The 25,391-nt window shown below is 43.4% G+C and overlaps 1 pseudogene; it reads left to right on the top strand.

Moving 5' to 3' along the window:
* Positions 1-779: 779 nt before the first annotated feature.
* The window catches only part of LOC140691761 (casein kinase I pseudogene), a 66,222-nt pseudogene continuing 41,610 nt past the window's right edge, over positions 780-25,391 (top strand).

The raw sequence follows: 25,391 nt of genomic DNA, 5'->3' as shown, positions 1-25,391 counted from the left end.
GCTTTTGTACTTTATGGATAACTTTTTTTTCCTGAAGATCTATGACATTCTTCATCTCTGACATTAAGAACATTAGCTTTTCACATCCAGGTATTGAACAATTTTTGTCAATTTTGTGTTGACTGTGGTAGGGGCTTCTCACCTGAAAATGAAATATTTTTCTTCAGCTTGAGAAAACTGTATTCTCTTCTCCAAATATAGCTTCTCTCTCATTTGTTGCAGAATTTTCTTTTAGACATTAGCTCTCTAGTCTGTGTCTCTTACCTGTTTTTCTCAGGCTTTTACTACATAAATCTTAAGATAAAGGTGTTTATATTTTGAATTTTAATCTTACAAATACATTTAATCTTCTGGAAGAAGTTGGAACGCCCCATCAGCAGTGAATGAGATTAGCAGCCACCTTTCCCTGTCTTCTGATATATGATCCAATAAAATGTGTGCAAGTCATAGACTGAGGTAAAGTTTTTTGACATTTGTTTTGTAGAACTGGGTGGCGGGCCGTAGGTGCCAACCAGATTTCTTGGGATTTGGAGCTTTCAATTGCTTACGACAGATGTGGGCACCAGCGATCCATTCTCGGCCACATCTGCTAGGTCAGGCGGACGAGTTCGCGAAAGTGGCTGGAAGACAGCTGTGCTGTTCATGCGCGCGAGCCGTGAACGCGGGTCATGTAGTGCCCGGATGTCTCGCGAGTACTGCCCAAATTCTCGCGTGTAGTGGCCGGATGTCTCGCGTGTGGTGCCCGGATGTCTCGCGGGTAGTTCCTGGCTGTCTCGCGGGTTGGTGAGGTGCGCGCCAGAGCAGGAAATGGCGGGCGCGAGGGCTTGACGCGAAGATGTGACCCAAGTCCGAAGTCTCTGGAGCCCACAAGGTACGACCCAGCTATGGGCCACACCTCGATAATGTTTTTTAGTAGTCGCTCCCCTCTCCTCCAACCCAAGACCCTATCCACGGTCACAGTTTATTGTCATGTCTTTTTAGTCACCTTTAAGATGGAGTTCCTCGCCCTTCTTGGCCTTTTATGACGTTGACATTGTTGGAGAATACAGGGCGGTTGTTCGTAACGTAATTGGGGTTGTTTCATGTTTCCTCATGATTAGGATCAGCTTATAAATTTTTGAAGAATTTCATGTGATGTGGCATCCTTATTGGGACATCGCATTGTATCGGGAGACATTTTGGTGTCGACTAACCGTTTCGTTAAGGTAGGGACTTCCGGGTTTCTCCACTGTAAAGCCTCCTTTTTCTCATTTGCAGTTAATATGAACTATTAATAAGGAAACACTTGGAGATTGTAAGCTACAGTGTACTTTTAGTTCCTGTGCCACCTGGATACTGCATAAGCACTTTTAATCACAACATGTCGAGAACCCATCTCTTTACTTTAACCTCTGCTTTGCTCTATCTAAATTTCCTCTTAGCTTGTGGTATCATCATCATCCACCCAGATTCCACAGCTAGAAATCTCAGGCGTCTTTAACTTCTCCTTTTCCCTAACACCCGAACAACTAACAGGTCCTGCTGATTCTGTCTCAGAAACATCTCTCAAATCAAATGCCTCCTCTACTTCCATATTTCATCAGCCAGCCTCCTAATTGGTTTCTGTGCTTCCAGGGTTATTACCTCTGTCCTAGGCCATCCTCCATGCTCTGCCTAGAATTATTTCCCTGAAACCTGACATTATCAGGCCACTCACTGCTCTGCTTAAAATCTACCATTTACAATTATCTATTTGTTGGCCTCCCTTTTTATACAGAAAATTAATGTTCAGGATTTATAGAATATCATCTAAGGCTGTATAATTAGGTCCAAATCTGCGTCTCCAGACCCCTCTGGTACTCCCCAGTTTTCCCCTAAACTCCGGCCCAAATGAGCTCATCATCCCCCAGATACTTTAGATTCGTTGAGAATCTTAGGCCTTAAGATGCCCTTCCTTCGTTTATTCCTGTCACACTCTCATTCCTTTCTAGACCTCTCTCAGGTATAATCTTGTATGAAGATTTTCCTGTCTCCTTCCTCACAAGAATTAGTCCCCCTGTGCCCAGAACTATAAGCTCCTCAGTTATCAAGTCTGTTTCACATTCAGTGTCATGCCCCAAACACCTAGACAGTTCATGGTCAGTATTTAATAAATGTCTGAGTGAGTAAACAAAGAATCGTGTAGCTGACAGTAAGCCTCAACAGTTGTCTGAAGGACTGTGACCCTGAATGTAAAGCTTTGAATATAATTTACGAAAGTTAGAAACATGACTTACTATTGCTAGCCTCCACCGCATGACAGTTTCCATTTCCACATGTGCTGATACGGGATGAGAAAGTTTCCAGCAGAGCCCAAGTTGTATCCTAGTTGTAAAATAGAAATACTGTCTTTGAAACTGACTGCATTATGTCTTGGGGATCTGAGAAAGTTACAATTCCCAAAATCACTTAATACTCTGAGTTGATTTAGTTATCAGAATAACCTCTGTCATTCCTAAAACATTAATTAGAATAATGCGTCTCAGTTAAGGGAGGTTTTTTTTTTTTTTAAATATATACCTTTCCATGTTCAGAAAAAAGAAAGGATATTGTGATTAACAAGTTTCTTGCCATTATCAGAGATTTATTTCTTGAAGCATTTTCAGGTGACATGAGTATACCAATGTAGAGTATTTTCCAAATAGTAAACAATGAAAATATATTACTGTTATTAGGGAGAAAATAACACTTTAGTTTTAAAAGTGCAGTATATATGAATATATGTATGTATATGCATGACTGGGACAGTGTGCTGTACACCAGAGATTGTACTTTGTAATTGACTTTGTAATTGTAATTGACTGTACTTTAAAAAAATTAAATTAAAGAAAAGTACAACATAAATCTTTACTAGTTGAGATGATTGCTGTAGTGTATAAATCCAAAGCCTCAGTGGCTTGAAAAATTAAAGTTGGGGGGAGGGTATAACTCAAGCGATAGAGCATATGCTTAGCATGCTCAAGGTCCTGGGTTCAATCCCCAGTACCTCCTCGAAAAAATTAATAAACCTAATTACTTCCCTCACCCACAAAAAATAAAAATTAAAAAAAAAATGGAAAGTTCTTTCTTTTTCAGGTAAGGTCTAAAAAAGGTATTCCTGACAGCTGGGCTACAATCTCTAAGGGGGAATTCTGGCACCCAGGCTTCTTCCGTTATGTGGCTCTGCTGTTTTCAACATATGGCCTCCAAGGTCATGAGACAAGAGGAAAGAGTATGGACGATGGTGATTGGAGAGTTTTAATGGGCCAGGCCTGGAGTTCACCCACTTTACTTCTGTCTGCATTTCATTGGCCAGGATGTAGTCACATGGCCACACCTAACTGCTAGGACAGCTGGGAAATGTGGATGCCCAAGATGAAGAGGAGAGGGGTTTGTTCAGCAGCTAGCCAGTCTGTGCCAAGAAGGTCTGGTCTTGTGTCTCCTTTATCAATTCCTAAAGGCCTAGTCAGTGAAAAGTTATGGTCATAATTATGAACCCACGCTACGGAAGACTTCACTGTCAAAACAAAAACCTTGTTGAATTAATGGCACTTACTAAAGCATGAAACCAAAGGATGAAAAGAGAGTGATTTTTAAGTTCATCCTGAGTTGGATAAAAATTAAATTAAAACACACTTGTTTACTGAGACTTGCAGCTAACTCACATTTTGCTGTCATTGTAACATGGAGAGCTGTCACTTTAATTCATGCCTGAAACATTTGAAGAGTTGATTTGTACCTTAGATACTAAGAAATGTGGCATAAATAAATGTTGCCACTTAAGGCTTGACAAACGCAGCCTGCCCAAAGAAAGTCACTCAGGTGGAGGCAAAAAATGGGACTGTGCCTGGATGACTCGGGTTTGGGGGTGGGGGCGCGAATCCCAAGACCAAGGAGACAAGCCGCTGTGTAGGAGTGGAGGTGTGTGATTAAACCTAACAAGTAGCTGGCTAGTCCTGAAACACCATCTGAAGGCTTTCTGGGTAAATGGTAGAGCCAGGGTTTTGTGGGAAGAAAAGAAGGGTCTAGAAAAGCAGGCCTTATACAGCGGTAGCCAAATAGAGTGAGCAGAGGTGAAACAGAACTGGGTCTTTTTTGCCTGTGTCCTGGGTAATGTCCATTGAATTTCTGAAGCAGCAAACACCTCTCTGCTGATGAGGAATAAGGTTAAGAAATCGTATGGGCTGTATGTTAATGGAAGGAAACATTTGGAAAGTCATCTTATTTCGTCTTATACTGTCATCTCCAGAAGCCTTCGTGTGGCGAGTTAATAAGGCAGCCTTTCCGGGAAGAGGAAGCCGTAGTGATAACAGCCGACAGCGAGGACCGGCGACTCTGCGAGGAGGACCCGCACTCTGCTAGGTAATCCCCACCTCCCCCATTGCGGGTGAGGATGGCCTTTGAAAGGAACTTGCTCATTTAATTTCTTTTTTATATTTTTTCCTGACTGTGCTAAATGATTAAGATATATCCAACTACATTAGGGGAAAAAAAGAACTTTTGGAGGGATAGTCCCCCCTCCTCTAAAAGTGCTGGGAAGTGGTTTGCAAAAGGTGGCTCTGTTGTTCAGAAATACACAAGTTCAGTTTGCTGGTAAAAATGTTGAAGTATGTTGATTTGGATTAAGCAGTTTTTGCTATTCCCTGGAGTTACTTTCCAAAGAATTCATGAGTGACAAAAACATTTTAAAAAGTTACTGCCCAGGCTCTATGTATTTATTGATGTGGGACTAGGCACTAAGTTTATCAAAGTAGTGGTGCAGTCATTGCTTGCCTGGAGTCCTCAATTTGGGGAGGAAAAAACAGTGGTCCTCAAACACTGGAATCACTTGGGGAGTCTTAAAAAATGCCGATGCCTGCCTCTCACCTTTAAAGATTCTGATGTAGTGAACCCAGGGTGTGTAGCCAAGGGTGAGTGAGACCCCTTGCAGATGGACATGTAAGAGGTGTCTGGAGCATAGAGGAGGAGGGTTAGTTGGCCTGGAGGGGCGCTAGGATGTGGAGGCTTTGAGCAAAGATTTGAAGGATGAATAGGAGTTCCCCAGGCACACAAATCAGGGAAGTCATTTGGAAAAATGGGATGTGTGAAGGTCCAAAGAGAGGAGAGAGCGTGGCGTTTTGAGGGTGTTGCTCTTCATGAGTATTCCTGGCGTGGAACGTGTGATGGGGAAGGGGGGCTGGGGGACATGAGTCAGAAGCCAAATTGCAGGTGCCGTTTAGTGCAGGCTGATACGCTTAAGCTTTACTTCATAGGCAGTGGAGAGCAATTCTTTAGAAGCTCTTGAGCAATAGCTTTTGAGCAAGATGAGATCTGAGAAAATGGGGAGACCATTTGTCCAAATAATCAAACCCCCTGCATGCTTTTATGCCATGTTTCACTCTCAAATGCAGGAGAGAAAGTCCTTTAAAAATTGTGTCTTGAACAGAAATGAAGGATGGTAGAGTGAGTTTATTCCTGTAATAGTTCAAGTTCTTTTGGTTTCAAATGTGCCAATTATATGGGCATAAGTCTCGTGAGACCCCAAAGATGTGTGGGACACACGGAGTGCAGGCTATGACAGAGAAAGGTGTTCACCCAGCCGTACAGCAGGCGGGGAAGTGATGGAAAACTCCTCGTCTGTTCTCTGATAAAACTGTTACAGTGTCTACCCTGGAGTCAGGAACTTCTCAAGGGAACGCTAACAGGTTTTTTAATCCTTGGCCCCAAGAGGGGACCATTGTAAAGGGTTTGAAGGTCATCCTGTGCCCTTGCTGGCTGGCTTGGGTAGACATTCAGCTCAAGTCTTAAGAACTGACTTTGATGATTACCTAAAAACCCATTACAAGTGACCCATGTAGCTCCTGCTTCAGATGTAGAGGCAGAAGAATGGAGAGAATAATTCAGGATGGTCTTGCCTCCAAGGAGGAGTAAGTACTGTCACTGTCACTTTCATAGAGGCAGAAGAATGGAGAACACATTTAAAGATGGCCTTGCCTCTAAATTGGAGTCCTCCATTGTCATGGTCACTCTCAAGCTGATTAGTGAGGAGAATCCCACCCAGAGCATTTGCTAAATAAAGGCAAGGACAGTTAGCATGCAGTTCATCTGTCTTCTCTCTCGGCTGCCATGTGGGACCCCTTTCCAATCCAGCAAATAGGTTTGTTGTATATCAGGTGGGCATACAATGAATTTAATCAGTCAGAATGAGAAGACTTTTTCTGTCCCTCTAACATCTTTCAAAATGATGAGTAGATGACTCTTCTAATTTTTCTCCCTAAGCTGAGAGATTTTTAAAATTGCAATCAATACAAGAAAAAAAAATCACATTTAAATGAAGGGTGGGTAGTGGTGGGAAGATTAGAAAGAGGAAATTTGCTGTTGCCAAGAGATGAGTCCTGGTGGACTCTCCGATGTGCCCCTCGGTGATGGGGCACGGGCCTGTGTTAACTCCAGCACACAAGATGTCCCTCTGCATTTGAGTATTTTTCTGAGGCAATTCCTGTCTGCTGGAGACCAGTCTCTCCCACGTAACTATAAACCCATACTCAATTACAGTGTAAGCTGGTTCTAAGTCTTATGCTTGTTACCTGTGACTTTTCAAATATTTGGAAATATGACATTAACAAAGAGCTCATCCTGATTTTTTCCCTTCCTCCAACCTCAGAGTAAACTCTTACTCCTGATCATGAATTTGTTTCAAAATGTTCAGACCTTGGAATAATCCAGTTTGTTTGTGTGTGTATTTGAAGGAGGGAGAATTGGTGGAAGAAAATGAACTTGGGTTGAGGATGGAATTACCCTATTAAATTTTAAATGTCAAGAATGGTCCAGAAAGAATACAGAAACTTATTGGTGCTCTCTTGAGCAGGGTAGATAGGCTTTCTGAAGCTGACCGCCTTTCTAATACTTTAGAATTTTCACAAGGCACCTTGGGATCAACTTCATGAGATGGACAGACAACATAAAAGCCAAACTGGGGTACTTAGAGAGCATTCTGCCCTTTCTTTAGCATGGAGGGCATAAATGAGACCTTCCTCCCACACCTGAGCGACGTGAGGTTTGACATATTATCCTTAGCAAATTCTGTTCCTTCCACCTACCTGTTCCTATGGGCTTTTAGCTCTGAACTTCCTTCCCGAAAATATGTCATTTTTATTTGTGCCCAGAAATAAAGCCATTTTACTCTGCTTTTCCAGGATATCTAAATATCTAATCTGTTGGTTAGTTTGGCCAGCACACAGTGAAACAGTCAGTAGGCATTGGGGTCTAGGAAAGATCATGGGGTCTGGAGACTGGGCCCCCAGATCCTCCTAGTGGCTCCGCCACCCCAGGTTTGATAAGGCAAGGACTCTTATTTGCGTATTTATACGACACTGCTTAAAACACACACACACACACGCACGCACGCACGCACGATGGCTTACAATACAAACACACATCAAATTGGGTTCAAAGAAGAGCCGTAGAAAACTAAAACTGTGAAAAGTCAGAAAGGCTAATAAGCAAGCCACAAAGGTTAATATAGTTACTGTCAATAAATGGAAGATTTAATGTGGGCAAAAATGTAAGTCGGACAGTTACATATAGCCCTGCTTAGTTTACAGAGGTGGCTTCTCTTAAAGCTAAAGTCTGATCCCTTGATTCAGGAGACTTTGAACTACACATTACACAAGGATTTAAACCGTTTCCTTAAAAAATCAAGAATGTTATGGTGAAATGGCTCACAAGCCCAAATATAGGTCTAGAGTTGGAGATTGTTAACCTGGGCTCAGCAGATTCGTGTGTGTGTAGAATTCATGGGACCCATGGGCTTGGATGGAAGAGACCTGCATCCTTGTTTTCATCAACTTCTCTTACTGATACTTGTTGGCATTTTCTCCAGCTGTGCACGAAGCCAGCACAGATTTTTAGCAAAACCTGTTACTTTGCCATCGGTAGACACCACAGATGTTTTGTGGTCATGGTACAGTTGTTGCAGGTATCTCAAAAGTTCATCTGTTCTCACTGCTACTTTGAAATTACAATTGCAGTAGACCTCAGGCCGCTCCTGTTTGTACCTGCTTTAATGAACAAGCATGTATGCTGCTATACTGAAATATTTGATAACTAAATTTTAGTATCAGTGGTTTTCTTTAAGCCCATGCATTTTCTGTATGCATTTAGTTATTCTGAAAAGGGTTTTGTGGGCTTCATCAGACCCCCAGTGTTCTCTGAAGCATTGTAAAAGATCAGGCTCTTGCTCCAAGGAGGTAGGAGACAAACCTAACATGGGCCCGAACTTTCTGATGATCTAATTTGATGTAAGTACAGGCTTAGAAAACCTAGAAAGGAGATAAGATAGCACGTTTCTTTAATTATATACCTCTTTCTGCTCAGAAATCCCATGATTCTGAATATTTGCTGAAATTCTGACAAGTAATAAGTGACTGCAATTCAAGGGGTCCAGTGCCTTGCTTTGTTAATTGTATCCCTTTCAGTGAGTGACTGAAGATCCCACATTCTACTTTGCCTGTATGAGCATGGCCTTTGCCATTTGTATCTAAAATTGTTTTCTTCTCAATTAGGACCTCAAAGGGCAACCAGGCAGCTGAAAGATGGGAACACGGCCCCCATAGTGGGCTAGATCCTAGTGTTACCCATTATATAATAATAGTTTATATCATATGCCACCTTGGGCTGCCTTCTGTATCTCATCCTCTCAAATATCCCTCAGCTACACTCTGGCACCCCTTTGGGGGGCCAGACTGTACCAGACCCTGTTTCCAGGGCCTATCCCTGTCCTATCTCCCAAGGCTGCTCTACTCCAGCGCCTGCTGGAGCCAGACTTCTAACACTTCACTCTCTTTCACTGAGCATTTTCCCTGCAGCCAACAGTCTTTGTGTCTGAAAGTATTATAGTTCTGCCTCTATCCTGTTTAAGGATCCAGGAAATATGTAAATGCTTTTTTTCATCAAAGTAGGACATACGTAAGGAAAAATGTGCAAGTTATATGTGGAAGCTTGATGAGTTTTTATAGAATGAATAACCTTGTGAAAATAGCACCTGGGTGGAGAAATGGAACATTACTGCACCCCAGAAGCTCTCTGGTGACCCTGTCCTATCACTGTGCACCCCACCCCACCAAGGGCAACCGCATGGCTGGCTTCTAAACAGCACAGTTCAGTTCTGCCTGACTTTTCATGCTTTGTAGAAATGAAATGCTAGGTATGGCGTCAGTGTCTGGCTTCTTGTGCTCAACACTGTGTTTGTGACATTCAGGTTCCTGGAAAACTTTAAGCTCAGAAGTTCAGTTCTTGTGTATCTCTTTGGAAAGGTGACTTGCAGGGGACCTAGGAATCCAGCCTTCGTAGTTTAGATAACACTATTTTTTACTTGTTCTGTGTTTTCTTTTTCTTAGAAATCAAACTCTGGTTTTAATTCTGTTTCCTGTCGACAGTTAGGGTTGAACACAGTAAAGCTGTGATCGCCTTGCAGAGAACTTGTATCTGAACTCTTGAAAGCAGTTATACTTAGAAGTTCGGCTTTACTGTCATTCAGAGCCACCAGAACATCCTATTTGCATATTTACAGCAAACCAGAATGTGTTAAACATACTGTTTAAAATTCTTTTTCGTTGCTGCTCCTCTGCGTTACTTGCCTTACAATGTAGATGAGCAGGGTCAGCATGGTTCAGCGGCAAGAATGCTGAACAAGGGGTCAAAGACACACGTTTTGCTCTGAACACAGGCTCCCGCAGCTGCGACGCACCAGTTCCCTGCGCCTCAGGGCCTGGTCTGCGGGGCTCGGCTTGAAGATGAGAATGAGGTGATGTGTTAGCCAGGCTTCACGCACTGTGCTGTCACATGGTGGCAAGCTATCCACCTCCCCCCCCCCCCCCGCCCCCGTCACCGCGCTGTCTCCTTCCAGACTGGCTTGTCATAGGCACAGGAGACTTCATTCCTTCTGTCTGCCTCCTGCTTCTTCTCCATGACCTTCTGTCTGCTTGAGTGCCCGTTTTTCTTTCCTACCTGTCCTTCAAAGCCCAGCTCAAGGTCCAACATTTTCATGAAGTCTCCACCACATGTGTGCCCCTTCCTTTCTCTCTCTTTGGACTTCTCTTGACCTCACAGTTCATGTTATACTGTTTTGCTTAATCTTTGCTGTTTATTTTCCCCCCCTCAAATAGGTTAGAAATTTTACATAAAAAACAGTGTCTTTTGGGGGGGGTGTTGGTCCACGATCTTGAAAAGGACATGGTAGGCACGTCATGCATCATGTTGATTTGCTTGTGAATTTTTTATAAGAAGGGACAAATCAGTGGTGTGCTGGTAGAAGTCCTGATTTGTAGCACTGGCTGGCTCCCATGGTGTAAATGCCTGCATCGTGGGCAGTTTCAAGCTGCCAACGTGATGTCAGTTAACCCACAAAATTCCTGAATTTTTAAACAATCAGCTCGGGCCAGTGTGAGCTGGCTCCAGAACCCCACTAGACAAAATGCTATAAATAAGAAGTCCCTTTTAAAAAGAAAATGTACTTTATCCTTTGATTCTTCTGTCCCCAGCACCCAGTATAATGCTAGAAAATAGCAAATAGTAAATAAATGTTTGTGGCTTAAAAAAAAAAAGTCCCTTAAAGTAAACATTATAACCTTCTTCCTGATTCATAAGAAAATCTGACATCTGATTGTATAAAAGTCACTCTGTTATTTCCTAATCCCCCAAAAGAAGGTTGGATGTAACATTTTTCAAGAAATAGATTTACACAGACAGATGCTAGAAGCTAGTACCTAATTTTTCCGAAGTATCTTGCTTTGTCTGTCAAGTATGGCAAATATCATGAAGTGATTCATCTGTATCATGTGTGACTTGGTGTCACCTTAGTTAAAAATGCTACTTTTCTTGTCAGAGCTGTGCCGCAATTTTAATTTTAAATATGAAAAATGTTCCCGCAGTGGAAACTTAATTTTAAACCTGTTGAAGCTTTGAGTAGAAGGCTCTCAATCAGTGAGGTGCATGAGAATGATCTAGAAGCTGTAGGAAATTGGTCAGAGCCCTAGGGTGGTGTGGGAGGGAGGTCGGGGCACAGGAGAGATTTCCTAAAGACAGAGGTACCACAAAGCAACCAAAGACCCTATGTATTCCTTGAATGTTTTGAGAGTTTATGTACTAAAGTCTCAACAGTAAGCTTAAAATCCTACAATAATCATCTGACTGGCAGAAAAACACATTCTCTTAAATAACCAGATGAAGTTCATTTTAAAATAATCCATGTCTGTGTAGAGAAAGCAAGTTGGTTGAGTGAAGTCAGAAGATTCTCAAAAGCCTCAAATACGATTCATCTACGATGTAATAAATTGGGGCTTTTTACCTGGCCTCCAGCCAGATCTTTGGGGCTTTTTTATCTCTAGGGCACAAGGGAAGAGCGAGGTGGAGTGCACACGAGTATCTGTACAAAGGCCATATTAAGAAATAATTGAACTATGCAAGTTCTAGCTGAGCCCTGATCCTCTGTTTTCTAACCAAGACAGAACTAGGAACTGACCTACATACCAGTCATTTATTTTCTTTAGTTTCCTGAATTAAAAATGAACGATATAATGTAACACAATTGAAAAATGGTCTAAGGACTTGAGTAGACGTTTCTACAAAGAAGACATACAAATGGCCAACAAGCATATAAAAAGATGCTCAACATTACTAGTCATTCGAGAAATGCAAATCAAAAACACAATGAGAAAACCATGTCATACCCATTGTGACAGCTAATATAAACAAACCACCCAACCAGAAGATAACAAGCATTGGTGAGGACGTGGGGTAACTAGAACCCTTGTGCACCATTGATGGGACTGTAAATGGTGCAAACACTGGAAAAGAGTATGACAATCCTCAAAAAATTAAATATAAAACTACTCTATGATCCTGTAATCTCACTTCTAGGTAGAGATTCAAAAGCAGGGTCTCAAAGATTGCTTATTCTGAGGGAAGCAAACTGCTAAGTTTTGAATAGGCCTATGGAGGACCTGAAGCCTCTGGCCAGCAGCCCACTGGGAACTGAGGCATGCCAGTAACCACGTGAGTGAGCCTGTAAACTGATCTTCCAGTCCCAGTCCAACTTCAGATGACTGCAACCTCAGAAAGCCTGTGAACCACCACCCAGTTAACGTGCTGTTGAATTCCTGATGCACAGACATGGTGAAATAATAAATGTTTGCTGGTTTAAACTAAAAATTTCGGGTAGTTTGTTATGTAGCAATAGAAAACCAGCAGGTAATCACAGCACTAACATTCTGAATGGAATGAGAACATTTAAACATACGTACAGAGAACCATTCCTGCTTTTCAACTCTGGCTGCTGCTTTACATTTACGGCGAAAAGAAAGAGTTTGTTGTTCAAAGTGTTTTTTTTAAACGTACATAAGCATTTTTTGTTACAGTTTTTTTTTTTTATAGTGTTGAGAGTGTCACAGTCAAATATCAAGACTAAAATACACAGGATTAAATGGGATCACATCAGAATGTGACCACTGGTTCAGGAGGGATTAGAATATTGTAAAGTATTACGGGTAATTGAAAAGTGTTGGCCTCATATGCTATAGCAGTATTTTCGTTTTCTTTTCGAGATACTCAGATTGTATGCTGTCTTCCTCGCTGGCACTGCATGCTCCCGATCACAGAACATTGCCTCCCCTCATCATGACGTGGAAACATTCTATTTCACTGCAATTACAATTTTTAGGAATGACAGCTGCTGAATAATTATGGGAAAATTGCTTTAGCAGTCTTCCATAAAATTTACATGTTCCCAGACCTGGCAGTTGGTAAGACTGTAACCCCATGCTTGAAGATGTCTAGACCCATGTTAAAGACCAAAAAAAAAAAATCTGAATGTATTTTATAAATTTCCTTTGAATACTTTGGCTGCTTCACAGCATCAGGTAGACAGAAATTAGTATTCTGTGAATTACTTATTTGACCTTTTTCTTTTTTATTTGCCTTAAATTATCATTTAAAAAAAACATAGAATGCCTAGATCCTTCCTAAAAATGAAAGGTTGAAATAGATGATAGATAATTTTTAAGGTCCATTTTATCTTTAAGAATGTAAATGTAGCTAAGAAGTGACTCATGGGACTAAAATGAGGACTCTTAGGGCTTGTCTAGAAGCCCTCTGATCAGCTAGTGTGCGGCCCTCTAGGGAGGGGCCAACTCTCCTAATAGAATGCAAAGCAGCCTGACTCTGACTAGGATACGGTTATCCTGATAAGGATGGAGTTGATGATAGGAATGTCCTGGAGTCTAGGCTCTTTGTTGGAGTTTCATAGTAGGGAGGTTGGTTTTTCTGAGCAAAGATCAAAGGGAACCCTTGGGCAGAACTCTGGGTGTGTGGCCAAACCATCTAGGAGTCACAAAGCAATGATAGGGGTGTGTGTGTAGAGGGGCCTCTGGGGGCCACTTTATAAAGGCACACAGATCTCAGTGAGGGGACAGTAAATCCCAGACAAGTTGGAAGGTGTCTTTCCAGACTCCCTTCTGTTGATACGTGGCATGTGTGAGGGATCAGAACTTTGGCAGCTTATAGAAAAGTGTCTCTGTCATGATATAGTTGAGAAAGGAGGAAACACACGAGTTATTATAACAGAGAGAATTTAATACAGGGACTCAGGTAAATAGGTATTGATGGATTGAGAAGACAAGGAGGGAAGACTGAAGTAACACAGAGGTAGTCACTGCTACTGGCAGCAGTGACCCCTCCTGGGCCTGCAGGAACAAATGGAAGAGATGGGAATAATCAGAACCCAAAATTTATGAACAGAGCCTCTGGGGAAACAGCTACCAGTAGGCTGCAGCTGATACCTTTTAAGGTGATGGAGAATAATACTGGACATTGGAACCAGCTGCTACTGGAAGCAAGCACTGCCAGGGCAAGGAAGCATGGCTGGGATGACACCGACAGGACCAGCCAGCAAAGGGGAAGAAGTCCTGTCCCATCCTCTATGCTTCTACCTCCATCTCGCACCCCTTCCTGGCAGAGCCTGACAGGGAGGCAGATGGCAGAGGGGCAATGATGTTGGCAGAGTTCCAGCCATAGCATCAGAGGGCACAGTACAGAAGGGGGTGCTGGAGCTAAGAGGCTTGGCTGAATAACTAGTCTAAGGAGACAACACAAAAATGAGGGGGCTGTGGTCCTGAGTGAACCGAGAAGCAGAGGGCAGTGGGACTGGCACTGCTAACAGAGTAGCAGGAAGCCATGGAACAGACCCTCGTGTGAAAGATATTTAAGCCAGGGATTGGACCCATGGCTGTAGAAGGCACAGGGGGCCAGGGACAGTAGGGCCATTTGGCTCGCGTCTCAAGGTTGGGTTTGGATGGGGCTCAATTTCAGCCAGTGTTTAGTGGGAATTTTTGTAAGGGAGTAGGATAAGTCCTCAGCTATCTACATAGGCCGTTAAGAAAAAGAAGTTCCTTCATTTAGGTTTAGCTCAGAAAATAATTTAGAAAAATATAACTTGCATACATCCAATGGTGTTGGAATTTAGGTATTAAAATGCTATTGAAAAATGATAGAGCTTCCTGACTTGTCACTTGGTGAAACAGGAAGTTGATGTCCACTTGTATTCTAGCTTTGAGTGAATGGGGATGGGCAAGCAGGAACTAATAGAGAGCTAATGTAGCAATACTTTAGTACTTCCTTAAAATTCCACTGCTTGAACCATCCATGGCCATGCTCAGTGCACCCACGTGGCCCTTGGTCCTTTTCTCCTTATCTGTGATCACTTGAACCATTCTGAACTTTCCTAGTTGGAGGTCCTGATATCCCACCTGACTCATCTTACAGCAAAGGAAAGCTTTTTTCCACTTAGGGAAAGACACTTATTGCTGGGTTTCTTATAGAACCAAGACATCAAGCCACTGCCTAAATGGGTCTTCCCTCTCTCGATTGTATACCACGGAAGGGGAAGGAATACCATTTAGAGAAGTGGGTGCTTACTTTGCAGCCTCACTGATTGCTAGAACAGAGTCTGAAGAGAACTACCCATAGCCACAGCTTTAGAGGAGGCAAGAGCTTTTGATGCCAAGCTGACTTGAAGGTGAGAGAAAAGGATGCTTTTATGACCCAAAAAGGATGAGTCATAAAGACACAGTCATAGTTCCAAACATAGGATTAGAATTGGAAGAACAAGTTGATAATAATGAAAGAAGACTACAAAAGGTTCTCAATTATATCCTTGATTTTGTTTTACTCAGTGGCATCCTCTTTCAAGCCATCATAATCTGCTTTTTAATATTGATGTTTCAACAAGGGTTCCTGTTTTTATAAAATACAACTGGAAAACCATGTGGTCATAACAAAGCTCCCCTGGCGGTGTTTACGTAATTTCAAGGCACGTTCTTAAGAGAAATAGCCTTTTGAGCCTTGAACTTGCAGTCTTTCAAATGAATGATAATAATGCACAGAACAAAAGCATGGTGAGAAAGTTGTTCCCTCCTTTTATTCCTGGCCGTTTCCAAAGCAATCCCTGCTAGTAAGCTTTCTATTCATAGTTAGGCTCCTGGCCAGTTTCATGCTACGTGTTCTCTTCAGACAAACCCAGGAGGTAATTCTAAACTCTGTCACTTCTGAATAATAAGGCTGGGCTGTGTTTCATCATAACATCCAGCACCGATCACGTCCAGAGGATTTGTAAACTCGTACTGCAGAGCACCTGACGCACCTGTGAATAAGCGGTTTCCTCGTCTTTGGCCTGTCGGGTTGGGACTGTTAATGGAAAGGTGGGTTTAGGCTCCACCGAACTTAATCCAAAAAAGGCTACAAAATATTCTCTCGCAGTTTTCCCTTTCAAGTTTTCCAACTGGGGTCTCTGCCTACTGTTTATAAGTTCAAGCTCCTGAAGGCATTTCCATTTCAAGTTTTTTACCTTTCAATGTATCTTAGATTTCCCTTGAAAGAAACCTGGCCAAGAATTCTAGATACACGGTGATCAACCAGCCCAAATGTCTTGGACTGTAGCCTTCAGTGCTGAAAGCAGGCACGTGCCAGACACAGGCCAGGCACACCCGGACAGGCTGGTCACCCAGCAGACGGCTGGGTGTCCCCAGGAGGCCCTGACCACAAACCTCTTCAGCAGGCTTCTCTGGTGCCCAGATTCAGTCTCTCCATGTAACCACATGTAACAGTAGCAGTGTTTGGGGGCTGTTATTAGGTAAAAGCAAGCAATTTCGTTTTTACGCAAATACACATTTGAATTGTTGAAGGCAGGCGTCAGCAAATCCTGCCCTTCACCTGTTTTGCACATTTTTCAGTGATTAAAAAGAAATGTTGTAACAGAGATTTTCTGTAGCCCGCTCCTCAAAGCCTGACATATTTACTGTCTGCTTCTTTAGAGAAAAATTTGCTGATCTTCCGTTTAAGATGTATTTAGTTACAGAAATATCTTACAGCCATAACACTAGGTCCATTTTTTTTGATGTGATGAAATCTGTGTCTTAATTACAAATTCCCCCAAATTCCTTTATAAATTCTTTATTATTTTGCCATAGAGTGCTTTATAAATTTAAGAAAAATACAAAATGTTAAATTGTTTTGTTTTCTAAATTCGTCATTATCACTCAGTTATTTTTATCTCTAATTTGAACGAAACAGTAGGAATCACATAACCAAGCCTCTTTATTGTGGAGGTGAGTAAACCTAGGCCAGAGGGACGGAAGGGGCTTCTCAGAGCTTGCTCGCAGCTCGGTGGGCAAGGAGCCGGCACTAAGAACACCCCCTTGGCCCCAGCGTTCACCGCAGTATGCTGGGTTGCTGTTCTTAGCTCTCCACAGAGACATCTTACTCATCCATCAGGATGGCAAGTTATAAATGAATGTTAACCACTATATATAAAACAGATAAAAACCAATTTCTTCTGTACAGCATGGGGAACTATATTCGATATCTTGTAATAACCTTTAATGAAAAAGAATATGAAAACAAATGTATGTATATATATATGCGCGACTGGGACATTATGCTGTACACCAGAAATGGACACATAACTGAGTGTTCTTCAGTTAAAAACAACGACAACAAAATGAATCACTGTTAAATCACCCCTAAGTCATTACATACCAGTGTATTCATCTACTGCTATTCTCCTAGTCTCCCACCCCCCACTCCCATTAGACTAAGACAGAGAAATGTCCCTACTATCTCTATGGGGCAGTATTTTCCCAGTTTACCTGCTGATTGGTTGCCTGTGATAATCTGTTTCAGACCTGGGGTTCTGTCCCGCCTTCCTGCTATGGTAACATGTTAGAATCGCCTGGTGTGTGTGTGTGTGTGTGTTCGTGCGTGCTGTTTTGTTTTAACACCATCCTCAGGTATTCTGATTCAACCAGCCTGTAGAGAGCTTAAGCAATGAGTATGCATTTAAGGCTCAAATTGCTTCTAAAATGAACCAGTGTGTTAGAATATATGACACTGGGTTTTACAGAAAGTAAAACTATTTTCACAAATGAAATATCTTTACCAGAGAGCCTCACTCTGATTTTGGATGTCTCTCTGGCATGACTGATCCCCAAACAAGAGAGTAATTTTAATTAAGAACTTTTAAGGAAAAAAACTGCGTATTTTTATAACATAATTGAAGATGGATGAAGGCAAGTCAGTTTGGTCTCCATTTTATGTTCCTCTTTATAAAGTCCATTAAAATCATCTGCAGTTTTTTCCCCCAGCATATAAAATCCACTTTGCCCTGTGAAGAAGGCATTTATCTAAATTGTATACCAATGAATATAGTAACCACTGCTCAGTAGTCTTTAGAGTTTTGAATCTTGAGTGGTTTGGGAAACATGTAGCTAATTGGATAGAACAGCTGGCATTAAGGAAAACAATATATATTTTTCTTCATGTCTTTATATATGCATATGTACATGTATATATAGGGTTACAAACATTTTGATTTGTAAATATTGAACTGAAAAACCTTTGATCCAGGAAAACATGATATGAAATAATACAAACCTACTATAACATGTGATTTTAAATGTAAATTTGATTATATATATATATATATATATATATATGTTTGAACAACGTATATTCTACCCAAATGTGTCATTTTCTAAGAGGTTATAAATATTTCCAAGTGAGGAGGAAGAATTCTTCAAATTTTATGCCATTTGGAGTATATTTAAGACTCAGCTGAGCGTGAAGTAAAAGACGTGTTTTTGGCTGTGAGAAAGTCAAATTACAGCGTGCAGGGACATGTTCACCCCTCTGTGCTCAATATACAATTTTCTAAAATTTTACACCCACTGCTTAGAGCAAATCTTTCAGTGATGCAGCCAAAGATGAGAAATTATAATTTAGGCCCCATTTCTTTGTCAAAAACTGTTCAGTATTCTCAGTAAAGCTGGCATGGGGATATACATTTCTTGAACTGCCCATTTATCAATAGCAATTTATCTTGAAAAGAATTTGTAAATTATATTCACAAAGGTGGCTGTAGAGCAGAGTTCCTCAGCCTTGGCACTATGACATCTTGAGCCAAATAGTTTTGTGTTGTGGGGGGTGCGCTGTGCGTTGTAGGACATTTAGCAGCATCCCTGGTCTCGACCCATCAGCACACACGCCCCTTAGCTGTGACAGCCACAAATGTGTCCAGATACTGCCCCGTGTCCACTGGGCAGAATAACCTCCGGTTGAGAACCATGCTACAAAGCGTAGGACACTGGCCTCAGACTTCAGTGAAGGGAAAGCATTTAGGACAGTGAGAATGTGAAGGTGCTTTTTCACTGAACATCTTTCCCCTTCACTATAAAGTAATCGGGCAGCTGAGTCCTGAGAAGCAGCCTGGTGCTCTATGAAGATTAGGAGCTGGCAACTGACTCTCCTGTTCATCCTCAAGTTATGTTTCCAGTAAAGCTTTCAAGTCTGAAAAGCTGGCAGATCCCTTCTGGTCATGATTGAAGTTAAAGCTGAAACTATGTCTTCATTTTAATGAGAGAGAGATTTTGATGGGAACGCGGCCCTTCCTGGTATACTGGCCAGGGCCTGTGCCTCTGGAGGGCGGTGGGCGGGTTTGAGTCCAGATCACGGTGAGGGGGTGGGGGAAGAGGATGGTGGTCACCCAAGAAACTGTGTCAACATCTGTCCATCACTGCAGGCCTGGCCCGATTATCATTTTTTTCGCTTCTGTAAGCACCAATGAGGTAATGCCGCCCAGCCGTGTCCTTTGTCGTCTGCAGCCTTTCCCACCACTGCGCCACCTCTGATATGCTAATAGAGGAACTCTAGGTTTTGTGTGGCTGAAAAGGCTTTCAGGCCCATTCAGTGGGTCACCAATCCCACCCTCTGTACAGCCAGCGGCTTAGCCTGTGCTGTGAGAGGCTTCTCTTTCCAGGGTCCTCCCTCACACCTTTTCTGGGAGTGTGCTTCTGAAGGGCGGTTACCCCTCTGGCCACTAGAGGAGTGGGCAGATCATAAAACAGAATGATGGGGTCGGGGACATAGCTCAGGGGTAGAGCGCATGCTTGGCGTGCACCAGGTGCCTGGATTCAATTCCCAGTATCTCCTTTAAGGGGAAAAAAAAAACCAGGATGAACTTGTACCTTGAAAACTGCCAAGTGGCGCATGGTTGTCCAGTCCACTCCAGGAAGGAGCCACAAACCAGTGGTCTGAATCTGAAAATGACCCAGTGGCTCTGGCTTGTAGGTAAACTTGGGTAAAAGAAATCCATGCAAGTTCTGACTCCTTAATGACTGTTTCTTCATGGAAATCTACCCGAAGTGACTGCCAAGGTTTAAAAATACCTTATGTAGGTATTCAGAATCGTAAGGTCATAGAGTTATGAAATGTCAACTGGCAGAAGTTTTTTCTCTTTCCTTTCTCTCTTGGCACACTGATTTGCTTATACTAAGTCTTCAGTGTTTATTCCTTGGATTGAAATCATTAGGTTTAAAAGGAATATTGCAAGGATTGTTTTCCTAGCGTTGTCTCTACGTTCTAGAATTATTTAATGATTACTATCTTTATTTAGGCCACGTAACACCAAAGGTTTTTTTTTCCATCCAAATAGGTTCGTACTCATAAACTTTTCCTCACTTTTCATTCCACATTCTAAAATTTCTCATGAATACCATTAACCATTACAAAGAGATACTATTGTTCTCTATTAAAACCTGGACTGCCTGCTGCCCAAGGTTTTTGTATTTAACAAAGACTTATTTGTGGTGCCAGACACTCTGGCCATGAAGATGCAAATAATAAGATACAGTTTCTGCCCTCAGGAAAAACATGGTCACATCAAGAAAATAGTATGTAATGCAGTGTGTACATTCGTGATTGAAAAGTGTGCTGTGGGGTCACCAAAGAGGGTAGAACCAGCTAGGGAAGCCAAGGAAGGCTTCCTGGAGGAGGTGGGTGAGCCGAGCACCAGCTATGTGCTGCACACTGTCTTAGGTGCTGAGGGAAAGAGAAAGGAAGTGTAAGATACAGCCTGGGTCTGTTAATGCAGATGAACTACCCTTCAAAAAAAAAAAATCAAGAATATGCCAGGGAAGAAACACTAGCTGGAATGCTAAGCTGGTCCTTTTCATCTTTTCTCCATTTAAATGTTCTTTCTCTTGAAAGAGTTCTATTAAATTGACGTAAGAGACGAAATCCACATAAGAGAACAATACATTTCCTCTTTATTTTCTTGCTTATTCTTTGTGACTGTCAACCCATCAGATATAACCTTTAAACGAATTTATCTTCGAACCCAGTAAAGAGCCCTCTTGTCACTAGATATGCTCATTCTGCTCAGCAAATAAAAGGCAGATAGATGTTCTTACCCCAAAGACATGCCATCGATTTCATGGACGGTGGGTTGTTGGAATTCTCTGGTGTGAAATGTGTCTAATCATGCCATTTCATTCGTTATCTAGTTGATTGTTTCAGTTGAAATGTGAGTGCCCACACTGTGCTAGCCTTTGGTTGATGCAAAGAGGAATAAAACCACTCCTTGATCTTGAAGAGCTCTGAGTTAGGCAAAGAAGACACATACAGAAACAACCATTTATGAGAAAAGGTGGCAAGTATGTGATAGACAGGTAATCACTGTTGTGGGGCAAACAGGGAATGAAGCAGTTGTTTGGGGTTTAGAGGGCTGGAGGGACATCTGAACTGAACCAAAAGTTCAAGTAAGAGTTTTCTAGGTGAAGCAGTTAGAGAAAGGGTGGTGGAAAAGAAAAGAACATGGGCCAAGCTGGGAGGTAGAGAAGTGCATGGTCTCTCCTATGAGGTGACGATCTGTACAAAGAAGGCTGAGGGGGCAGAGGAATTTGGAAGAACAGCTAGCATTGGAGAGTGAAGGACCTCAAGCTAATATGGTTGAAATTGATCCTAGAGGCAGCGGGGCGCGAACAGAGGTTTTTAAGCATGAGATTGTCACTATAAATTCTGTGGTTAAACAGTACTGTCCAATGCAGCTTTCTGCAATAATGAAAATGTTCTATATCTGCTTTAAAATAGTGTTGCCACTAACCACATGTGACTGTTGAGCAACTGAAACGTGACTAGTGTGACTGAGAAACCAAATTTTTACTTTTATTTCATTTCAGTGAATTTAAATTTATCAACTTACAAATGACTAGTGATGACCACAGCAGAGTGCCTAAAGCTAGAAAGTTCTCCTGGGAATGGCCTGGACAGGAGGATTGGAAGCTGCCTACAGGGGCAGTGGTGCGATTAGAGAGAGAATAATTCCTCTCCTCTTTCACAGATAGATCTTTAACATCATGTAAATCATTTTGGCCGTGGATTTGTGTATTCAAATGTAGCCTATAAATAATACAGAGCTAATTCAGTCTGGGTGCGTACAGTGGAGAGGAAAGGTCTTTCAGTGTAGAGCTGTGGAACACGCCACTAATCCCACCTAGAGTCTGAGGCTGGGACATTGAAAAACTCATTTCTTAGAGTTTTATTTTAGAGAGCAGAACCTGCAAACCTCCCGCCGCCCCCACCATACCCTCTTTGGGTTGCCCGGGAGTTACACTGTGCACGCGGCCATGATGGGGGTCTCCACCGTGGTGGTTGGAGAAGTGGGGTGGCGATACCTGGAGACATTTGTGGTTGTCACCACTGGAGGGCATTAACTAGTGGGGAGAGCCCAGGGATGCCGCTCAGCTTCCTACAGTTCATGGGACGGCCCCACCACAAAGAGTGACCTGGTCCAAAAGATTACCAGCACTGTGTCCATTAAAGTCACTGGGAAACTTACAAAATGTCCCTGCCCTGGGCCTTCCGCAGGCCAGCTGAATCAGAGTCTGAGGGCGGGGCGCAGCGCAGGCACCGGTGCTGTGTGAGGTCTGCAGGTGATGCTGACGTGCAGCCGAGCTGGGAACTCGCAGCATAGAGAGAGGCCGCTGTCTTCAACACCCTAACCGTCCCCACCCCCTCCGACATCTGACTCCGGCAGGCATCTATTTTGTGTCTCTCACGGAGTCTTCTGCCAAAACTGGGCCCCCATCTCCGCCCTGCGCCCTGCCTTTTTGCTTAGTCTGTTGCTCACCGCGGGGCTCCTAAAACCTGTCGGACAAAGATAGGTTTGGGCCTTTCCTATCAAGTGACAGGGAACTGCGGAGGGCTCTTCTGGTAAACCGTGCCAAATAGTGCTTCCTCCCCACCAGGGGCACCCTGAGTTAAAAATGGTGAACAGGAAAGCTAGTGGAGGGAGATAATTAGCCACTGCTAGTTCTTGAGCAGCTGTATTCACACGGCATGGGATTACCCAGGGGCAGAAAAGGCCAGCCTTCTAGCAAGTCTGTGCAGTTAATGAAATGGAAAAGAACAATAGTTGTTTTTGCATTTTTTTCAAGGTGGAAAAAATACACTTTCTGCAGTTGCCCTTGTTAATTTGTTAAAGTGTCACTGGAAAAGATGCTTCAACAGAAGAAAAAACATTTCATAGTTTTTGAGAGATCAAAACACATTGCCTACATCATGCTTTAATCATCAAGAGACACCAAAGGGAACTTTCTTAGGCTGGTTTCGCTTAAAGCTAACAGCTTGGAGGGGGAAATCGGAGGCCTTTGTTGTCTGCAGATTCTCTGGGCAGTCAAGTAGAGCCCGCGGTTCAAGGCGTTCATCGGCTGTCCCCTGGGACCTTTGGAAAGGCAAGCCCTCGGCGTGCGCGGCTTCGGTCTTCAGTTGGTTTATTCTTTACTAGGGGTCTGACTTGCTCGAGGTTATGTAAACTCAGAGCTTCCTAGTCATGCTTGCTTACTGGGCAGCAGCACGCAGCTCCCTGCACAGCTCCTCTGCTGCATCTGTCTGTCCAGATGCAGACGGTAGCTGATCCTCCCTCAGGGCAGCAGAATGAGGGTGGTCATTAATGCAGAGGGGTGGCTGTCAGCTCCAGAACTTTCCAGTTGAGTTGGAGGCAGTGTTCCTGACTTTTTCATCTTAAACACTGTGACACTTCAGGCCAGGATTTCTCAGCCTCTTCATTGTTGACATTTAGAACTGGAGTTTCTTTGGCGTCAGGGGTTGGGGCAGAGTGTGTGTGGAGAGGTGAGGGGTGGGAGCTGTCCTATGCATTGCAAGATGTTGAGTAGTGTCCCTGGTCTCTACCCACTAGATGTCAGGACCGCCCCCAGTGGTGACAACCAAAAATGTCTCCAAACGTTGCCAATTTCGGGGTGGGGGAGGGGAAATTGCCCCAATTCAGAACCTCTGTTGCCCATCTGCCAGCTTCTAGCCAATAATTCCATCAGGGAACTACAGAAAGGCTCTCAGTGTGTGAGCCAAGGAGGGAGGAGGTGGGCGATCCGATGTGATTGCAGCTGTGTGGGGAGTAGGGAGCAAAGAAAAGAGATTCTATACCAGCTAAGCCCACAGCGCTAGTCCAGGCAAGAGGCGACGCTGGCCTAGAGAGGAATTTCAGCCGTGGGAGTGAGAGCGAAGGGTGGCTTGGAGAAATGTTGGCCAAGAGAGCCACCAAGATGAGTTGATAGGCTGGAAAGGGGGTGTGGGAGAAAGATCAGCACCCCAAATGGCTCTTGGGCTTTTGGCCTCAGTGCCATGTACTGAGATGCCGGACTTTGGGGGAGAAACTGGTGAAACAGAAGCAGAGATGGGAGGGGTGGTCAGGAATCCTGCTTTCAGTGTGTTAGGTTTGAGATCCTGATACAGAGTCCACCAGGGATGGGAAGGAGGCAGCTGGGGCTCAGAGCCCTAGAACCCGGGAGAGAGGAGTTGGGCAGGTAGGTCTGGGCAGAACAGAGTTAGTATTTGAGGCTTTGGGGAAGCAACTGTAGGGAGAAAGGAATCAAGGCCGTCTTGCTGTCGGCAGCGCTGTAATTCCAAGCTGTCCAACCCTCCCTCCCACAAGAGTAGAGGAAGCCAATTAGATGTGGGAAGAGGCTAGCAGGCCTTGGCCTGGCCAGGTTTCGCCAGAAGCCCAGTAACATTTGATTTTCAGATAAAAAAGGAATCATTTCTACATAAGTATGTTTGGGACACACAGATCTCACCTGGCAACCCTAAACAGAGGCCAGCACAACAGGGAGAGATGGCAGTGTTTGATGGCTGTGATGTGTGCCCTGAGACAGAGCAAACAGAACAATGTTTGATACCTCCTCTGGAAAAGAAGCTTCAGAATCACCTGGGATGCTGACAAAACAGAAGTGCAGAATCTCAGGCCCCGCCTGGAACTACTGAGTCAGAATCTGCCTTTTAATTGAGGCCCTGGGCCATTTACCATGCTCATTAAAGTTTGAGAAACTGGGTACTATACTGTGTATAAAATGCTCCCCAAATCCCAACACCGAGTAACGTTACTAATGTTGAGAAATATGGTATCTGTGAACACACGACTGTTAGCATAATGACATCTTTCTTTGTGCAATGCTTTAGTAACTGGAGCGTGTTCCCATATACCAGCATAATTACAACCAGGAAGGTTCCACTGTCATATTACGATTCTGTCAGAGCCCCTCATACCCGGAGGGGTCTGGGCTCCCTCCCCCTGCTGCTTAGCCCCAGGGTGTGGGTCCCTCTCCAGGCTCCACCGCAGTCCAGCCAGAACACAAAAGGCAACAGAAGTTGGCGCACCTGCTACTGTCGCCACGGCTCTAAGTGTTCTCCATGCCGGCCACTCTAGCTGCGCCCCGGCAAGCTCGTTAACTGCGTGCCCCGCAGGCCTGCAGCGAAGCCAGTAGCTACTGACCACTGAAGTGCCGCCGCCTGAAACAGGGCCTCGTCTCCTTTCTAGGATGATAAAACTGAGGCACCGAGAGGTTATACCATTAATTTTCCCTTCGAATGCAAACGGCGGGGACAACAGAGAGAGGCAAGTCACAGAGGGAAAACTCAGTTCCCTTCGTGCAGAGGGGGAGAGTTAGGCTAATATTTGGGTGGCTTCCTGGGAAGATGAATTGGATTCATCTGGTCATTTGCTCAACCCACTAGTA

The sequence above is a fragment of the Vicugna pacos genome, chromosome X, assembly GCF_048564905.1.
Source record: "Vicugna pacos chromosome X, VicPac4, whole genome shotgun sequence".
NCBI lineage: Eukaryota > Metazoa > Chordata > Mammalia > Artiodactyla > Camelidae > Vicugna > Vicugna pacos.
Note: the sequence above shows the minus strand (reverse complement) of the source record. Positions and strands in the feature narration are given on the sequence as shown.